Source organism: Lolium perenne, chromosome 6, assembly GCF_019359855.2.
Source record: "Lolium perenne isolate Kyuss_39 chromosome 6, Kyuss_2.0, whole genome shotgun sequence".
In the NCBI taxonomy this organism is placed as follows: Eukaryota; Viridiplantae; Streptophyta; class Magnoliopsida; order Poales; family Poaceae; genus Lolium; species Lolium perenne.
Genome location: NC_067249.2, coordinates 3,190,494 through 3,198,597, shown reverse-complemented (window position 1 = coordinate 3,198,597; position 8,104 = coordinate 3,190,494). Strand labels below are relative to the sequence as shown.

The 8,104-nt window shown below is 48.1% G+C and overlaps 1 pseudogene; it reads right to left on the bottom strand.

Annotated features, from left to right (window-relative positions):
• Positions 1-2,563: 2,563 nt before the first annotated feature.
• LOC139832831 (uncharacterized) lies at positions 2,564-6,345 on the bottom strand (annotated as a pseudogene).
• Between the last annotated feature and the right edge of the window lie 1,759 nt (positions 6,346-8,104).

Sequence of the window (8,104 nt, the reverse complement as noted above, 5' to 3'; positions counted from 1 at the left end):
GGGAGAGAGCCCCGACGAGAGGGCCGGCCCCATGAACGCCGACGCGGAGCTCTGGAACGGCCGCCTCGCGATGCTCGGCATCGTCGCGCTCGCTGCCACGGAGTACCACACCGGCGCACCCTTCGTCGACGTCGCGCTCGCTGGCAGGGACATTTGACCGAACACCCTAAGGGTGTGGGCGTCCAACAGGCGGCATCGGCGAGGCGGCGTCGGCTTCTGGGCGTCTGGGCGCGTCTGCGGCGAGGCGGCATCGGCGAGGCAGCGTCGGCGAGGCGGCGTCGGCAAGGCGGCGTCGGCGAGGCGTCATCGGTGAGGGCGTCGGCGAGGCGGCATCGGCGAGGCCGCGTCGGCGTGCTCGTGAGCGGGGAGAGGGAAAGAAGGGCCGGGCCGGAGGACTTATCTGCGGCGCCGGGGAGCGGGCGGCGGCCGACGGCGAGGCTGCGACGGTGAGGCTGCTTCGGCGTGGACGACGGTGACGGCGAGCGCGCGGGGTCTCTGTGCGTGAGCGTGGCGCGCAGAATGGGATTTGGGGGAATTTGGCCCGCGCCGCTAAGTCAAAACGTTGAGGAAGACCCTTTGGTACCGGTTGGTACCACCAACCGGTACGAAAGGCCTTTCGTACCGGTTGGTGATACCAACCGGTACCAAATGTATTTTTTTGTTTTCTTTTTTCTTTTGCTGTTTTCTTTTCTTTTGCTGTTTTCTTTTCTGTTTCTTTTTTCTTTTCTGTTTCTTTTTCTTTTCTGTTTCTTTTTATTTTCTATCTCTTATTTTCTATTTCTCTTTTTTCTTTTCTTTTCTATTTCTTATTTTCTATTTCTTTTTCTATTTCTTATTTTCTATTTCTTTTTCTATTTCTTATTTGCTGTTTCTTTTTCTTTTCTTTTTCTTTTTCCTTTATGTTCATTTTCTTTTCTATTTCTTATTTCCTATTTCTTTTTCTATTTCTTATTTTCTATTTGTTTTTCTATTTCTTATTTGCTGTTTCTTTTTCTTTTCTTTTTCTTTTTCCTTTATGTTCATTTTCTTTTCTATTTTTTTTTTTTTCTATTTCTTTTCTTTACTCCCGTCGTCCGCGCGGGAAAGTTTCCCGCCACGTACGACGTCGCGCGGGAAACTTTCCCGCCACGACGCCGCGCGGGAGAAAAAAGGCGGGAAAGAAAGGGCGGCAACAAAATTTTATTACGATTCAACTCGAATTAAAAGTACACAGATCAACTGAAAATTAAGATACATGGCTAGATTCGAATCTTGGAGTCATTCAGTCATAGTCGTGTCTAGCCCTATAAACGTCGCCACTGTAGTCGTCGTAGTCGCCGATGTCATCGTCGCTGGCATCGGGGTCGCGGTAGTCGAACCTCGGCGGGTGAGCACGCGTGGGCTGGGACTGAGGGTAGCGCAGGCGGGGGCCACGGTAGGACATGACGCCCTGGAGAGTCCGGCCGCGCCACCACAGCCGACGGCCGGCCTCGTTGAAGTTCGAAGGAGGCGGGCCGCCCTCCTCCTGCCTGGCAAGCGCCCTCTCACGCCGATTGACGAAGAAGCTTTCCCAAGTCGGGTTGTAGTCGGGATGCCACTGGGGATTCCTCCGCTGCTCTGGCGTGAGCTCGAAGTAGTAGTGGTTCGTGATGGCCATCTCGCGCGCCACACCTAGAGGGACTGGAGGGACCGGTACGCCTCCGACGCTTAGCAACCAGCCGGTCGGGACGCGGTAGCCCGGCGGGCAGGGGTAGTTCGAGGCGCAAAGCGCCTCCGCCTCCCGGGGGTTAGAGATACGATGGAAGCCATGGGAGAGAATGATGAGGTTTGCAGATATGAGTCTAGATGTGATATGTAAATGGAGGCCAAGCCTACATATATATAGTGAAAACATGGCGGGAAGACAGAGGCGGGAACCGGTGGAAAGCGCGGGAAGAAAATAGGCGGGAACGCAATGGCGCGGCAAACCTTTAGTACCGGTTGGTGGGTGCAACCGGTACTAAAGGTGTTTTTTCTGTCATGTAACAAAATTGTCGGTGGGATAAGGACGCGTGGGTAACCTTTAGTACCGGTTGGTGGGTGCAACCGGTACTAAAGGTGGTTTTTCTGTCATGTAACAAAACTGTCGGTGGGATAAGGACGCGTGGGTAACCTTTAGTACCGGCTAGTGGGTGCAACCGGTACTAAAGCTGTCGGCAGGATAAGGACGCCCTGCTCGATGAGATAAAGCATGTAGCGCACGACGCCCTGTCGGAGGAAGAAGACAAAGTAGAAGCGGCGCCGTGCCTATAAAAGGAGCATCGATACGCCATGGCAAGCAGCTCAACAAGCCAACATGGATGGAGAGTTTCATCACCATGGATGGAGGAAAGGGTTGGGAAATCTCCCGTGGTAGAACTTGTCGAAGATGCCCTTGGTGCACACGCCCTATGGCATCTTCGGAAGTTCCGCCTCGGAAAAATTTCCCTGCAAGCCCGTCAAAGACTCCATCTCCTCTAACAATGTTGGGGAAAGGGTTGGGAAATCTCCCGTGGCGGAACTTCTCGAATATACCCTTGGTGCACATGCCCTATATATGGCATATTCGGAAGTTCCGCCTCGGAAAAATTTCCCTGCAAGCCCGTGAAAGCTACTTAACTAGTAAAACAAGCCAACCATCTCCATTGTTAATATCTTACATACAGTAACATCATTACACAAAAGTGATTTCCATATTGAGATACACAAGTTATGATCCCTATATGTAGCTAGCTAGTCTTCTGAGTTTTCTTCGTCCGTTTCCCTTTCTTCTTACTGCGACGCAACCATGGACAATCTTCATTGTTTAAGATGATGCTTGGGTCAATTTTTACCTTGAAGGGTGGAATATCGTCAAACTTATTATAATCCTCTGACATGTCTGTCTTGTCCTATACTCCCACGATGTTTCTTTTTCCTGAAAGAACTATGTGCCGCTTTGGCTCATCGTATGATGTGTCCTCTTGCCTTTCTTTTATTTTTTCGGTTTGCTAGACATATCATTCACATAAAAAACCTGAGCCACTTCACTGGCTAGGACGAATGGTTCGGTGTCGTACCCTAGATTCTTGAAATCCACTGTAGTCATTCCGTACTGCGGGTCTACCTGTACCCCGTCTTTCAGGTTGAACCATTTGCACCGGAACAAAGGGACCTTGAAATTAGGTCCATAGTCAAGTTCCCATATCTCCTCTATGTACCCATAATATGTGACCTTGTTCCCATTGCCATCTTCTGCATCAAAGCGGACACCACTGTTTTGGTTGGTGCTCTTTTTGTCTTGGGCGAAAGTGTAAAATGTGTTCCCATTAATCTCGTACCCTTGAAAAGTCGATATAGTAGAAGATGGTTGCTTGGCCAACAAGTACAGCTGCTCGTCATCGGTGACATTCATGAGACGTGTTTGCAACCAACCGCCGAAAGTCTTCATGTGTTCTCCATCAATCCAATCTTCACGTTGCTCCGGGTATTTAGAGCGTAAGATATCCTTGTGTTCCTCTTTGTACGGAGCCACCAAGATGGAATTATGTAGAACTGTGTAGTGTGCTTGAGTGAAAGAATGTCCGTCCATACATGTTCCTGATTTCTTTCCTAGCGTGCCTTTTCCACGCAGTCTCCCCTCATAGCGCGATTCAGGAACACCGATCGGCTTAAGGTCAGGAATAAAGTCAACACAAAACTCAATGACCTCCTCTGTTCCATAGCCCTTGGAGATGGTTCCTTCTGGCCTAGCACGGTTATGAACGTACTTCTTTAAGACTCCCATGAATCTCTCAAAGGGGAACATGTTGTGTAGAAATACAGGACCGAGAACGCCAATCTCTTCGACCAGGTGAACTAGGAGATGTGTCATAATATTGAAGAAGGATGGTGGGAACACCAACTCGAAGCTGACTAGACATTGGACCACATCCTTCTGTAAATTTTGTAGAGTAAGTGGATTGATCACCTTCTGAGAAATTGCATTGAGGAACGCACATAGCTTCACAATGGGTACTCGAACATTTTCCGGCAGAAGCCCCCTCAATGCAACCGGAAGTAATTGTGTCATAATCACGTGGCAGTCATGAGACTTTAGGTTTTGAAACTTTTTCTCCGACATGTTTATTATTCCTTTATATTCAACGAGAAGCCAGACGGGATCTTGATGCTACTCAGGACTTCAAAAAAGATCTCCTTCTCCTCTTTGGTAAGAGCGTAGCTGGCAGGACCTTGATACTTCTCTGGATTCAGGTTGTTTCCTTCGTGGATACTTTGCTGGTCCTGCCGTGCATCCGGTGTATCTTTTGTCTTCCCATACACGCCCAAGAAGTTTAGCAGGTTCACGCAAAGATTTTTCGTCACGTGCATCACATCGATTGCAGAGTGAACCTCTAAGAATTTCCAGTAGGGTAGCTCCCAAAATATCGACTTCTTCTTCCACATGGGTACGTGTCCGTCAACATCATGCGGAACAGATTGTCCGCCGGGACCCTTTCCAAAGATCACTTTTAAATCCTTGACCATATCATATATAACTTCCCCAGTAGGGCGGGTAGGCTTCGTTCGGTTATCTGCCTCACCTCCGAAATGCTTTCCTCTCTTTCTTACGTGATGTTGTTTTGGAAGAAATCGACGATGCCCCAGGTACACATTCTTGTTTCCCAAATAATTACTGTCAGTCTCACCTAAACAGTGTGTGCATGCATTGTATCCCTTGTTTGACTGCCCTGAAATGTTACCAAGAGCAGGCCAATCATTGATGGTTACAAATAACAACGCTCGTAGGTTAAATTCCTTTTGTTCGTGCTCATCCCACACAGGTACACCTTCGTCATGCCACAACTCTAAAAGTTCTTCAACCAATGGCCTCAGGTACACATCAATGTCGTTGCCGGGTTGCTTCGGGCCCTGGATGAGCACTGGCATCATAATGAACTTCCGCTTCATGCACAACCAAGGAGGAAGGTTATAGATACATAGAGTCACCGGCCAGTGTGCTATGACTGGAGCTACTGCTCCCCGAAAGGATTAAAGCCATCTGTACTTAGACCAAATCTTAAGTTCCTTGCGTCATCTGAAAATGACTTGAACTCTCTGTCGATTTTTCTCCACTGTGACCCGTCAGCGGGGTGTCTCAGCATCACATCTTTCTTACGGTCCTCTTTGTGCCATCGCAACAACTTGGCATGCTCTTTGTTCTGGAACAAACGTTTCAACCGTGGTATTATAGGAGCATACCACATCACCTTCGCAGGAACCCTCTTCCTGGGGGTGGACTCGCCCTCAACATCGCCAGGGTCATCTCGCACTTTGATCTTATACCTCAATGCACTACATACCGGGCATGCATTCAAATTTTCGTACTCCCGCGGTAGAGGATGCGGTCATTGATGCATGCATGTATCTTCTCGCACCTCTAATCCTAGAGGGCAGACAACCTTCTTTGCTTCGTACGTGCTAGATGGCAAAACAATCTCCCCTGGAAGCATCTTCTTTATTATTTTCAGCAACTTTTCAAATCCCTTGTCGAAGTACCATTCTCTCGCCTTCCATCGCGGCAATTCCAGCGTGGTACCCAGCTTTTTCTGACCATTTTCGCAATTTGGGTACAACAGTTTGTTGTGATCCTCTAACATTTTCTCCAACTTCAACCTCTCCTTTTCATTTCCGCAGTTCATCTTCGCATCAAGAATGGCCCGACCCAAATCGTCATCCGGGTCATCAAAAATCGGCTCATCGAAAATGGGCTCTTCTTCAGCTTCGTCTTCCCCCATTCTACTATCACCGTCTTCAGTGAATAAGGGATAGTTGTCACTATCCTCTTCTTCTTCGTTGTCTTCCAATATAACCCCTCTTTCTCCGTGCTTGGTCCAACAATTATAGCTGGGCATGAAACCGTTCTCCAGCAGGTGGACGTGAAGGGTCTTCGAGGTAGAGTAATCCTTCATATTCTTACAGGAACTACATGGACAATACATGAAACCATTTGACCGCCTGTTTGCCTCAGCCACGTTGAGAAAATAATGCATGCCATTAATGAACTCGGGATGGCACCGGTCACCGTACATCCATTGTCGACTCATCTGCATTTTATATGTATATCAAAAATCATTAAATACACAACATCATGGATATATGAGTGACCAACTTAATTAATATTCAAGTTCATCACATAAAACTAATTGTTTTTATAAAAAAGAAGAGGGGCTCACCGAGGTGGTACCGTGCCGGCTAGGGGACGACGCTGGCGATCGACGGCGGTAAGGACGGGGATGATACTAATTAAAACCTACAAAACATACCATAATTTCAGCTCAAATTGCATATAAAAAAATAAAATCACTAACTTAGGCATTTCATCGAACACCTTGCTTGCACTAGAAAAATAGTATGAGTTAAAACTACCAAAGAAATGAGCTAAATTAGAAACGCCGGAAGGAAGGATGATATTGCTAACCCTGGATAGATGTATGCAGTTAATCTTGTTAAAATGGTGGAGAAAAATGAAAATTATTGGAGTGTGAGAGGTGCAAAATATTTGGAAATGTGAGAGAGGATGAGAAGGAAATGAGATATGCAGGGAGCTCGGGCGCGCGGCGGCGTGCTGATATAGGGCATGGACCCTTTAGTACCGGTTCCTTACATGAACCGGTACTAAAGGTGCAGCCTTGGCCCCACCATCGACTGGAAACTGGGCAGAAACCCTTTAATACCGGTTCGTGTTACGAACACGAACCGGTATTAAAGGTCCATAACGAACCGGTATAAATGTCCCACCCCTGGAACCGGTATTAATAACGCCTTTCGTACCGGTTCGTAAGGGAACCGGTACTAAAGGCTTAGATGGATGAGAGGTTTTCTACTAGTGTTTAGGCAGAAATGTATCGAAACAAAGTCGGAAATATGCGAGACGTTGCGGGGCATCGTTTTATGTGACCTAGTAGCGACAACAAACGACGGATGTGGGATACAGGGGTTCTTCTGAAAAACACTTCACGAAATGAGCTATCACGTCCAGAGTTATATGGCTTTTAGGGCAAAAGAGCTAGGTATTGTCCTCCGGACAAGCATAGTTTGTCGGAACGAGCCCATATCGGGCACGTGTGTGTGCCTTGGGACGGGAAGCAACGCCGTATGAAGTGTTTCCCTTTCGGTGCCACGAAAAACCCGTTTCCCATTTCCCGAGTGCCGAAGCGGGCTATTTTCGTGAAGCAGCTACAGAGGGCGCATTCAATAATTCAGCGGGACCTCTGCACGTTGATAGAGGAACACATATACACCGCGGATCACATGCGTGCCGCGTGGGTTAGCTTTCTGGGTAGACCTGCGGCTCCGTGCGGTGTCCTGCCGATTCCACTGGAAACGGTCCGGATTTGAACTAAGCGTCCACTTTCTGTCGCAACAAATTTTTTGGAAAAGTCATTTTTAGAACCGGGACACGTTATTTTATGTGTAAAGGTAACCTCGGTTTCGTGCGTTCCCAACCCGGTGACCCCCGGCCGGCGGTTCTAGCGGCCCGTCATTTCATGTGGGTCCCATTTTGGGCAGAAATGTATCGAAACAAAGTCGGAAATATGCGAGACATTGCGGGGCGTCGTTTTATGTGACCTAGTAGCGAGAACAAAAGATGGATGTGGGATACGGAGGTTCTTCTGAAAAACCCTTCACGATATGAGCTATCACGTCCAGAGTTATATGGCTTTTAGGGCAAAAGAGCTAGGTATTGCCCTCCGGACACGCATAGTTTGTCAGAACGAGCCCATATCGGGCACGTGCATGTGCCTTGGGACGGGAAACAATGCCGTATGAAGTGTTTCCCTTTCGGTGCCACGAAAAACCCGTTTCCCATTTCCCGAGTGCCGAAGCGGGCTATTTTCGTGAAGCAGCTACAGAGGGCACATTCAATAATTCAGCGGGACCTCTGCACGTTGATAGAGGAACACATATACACCGCAGATCACATGCGTGCTGCGTGGGTTAGCTTTCTAGGTAGACATGCGGCTCCGTGCGGTGTCCTGCCGATTCCGCGGGAAACGGTCCGGATTTGAACTAAGCGTCCACTTTCTGTCGCCCCAAATTTTTTGGAAAAATCATTTTTAGAACCGGGACATGTTATTTTATGTGT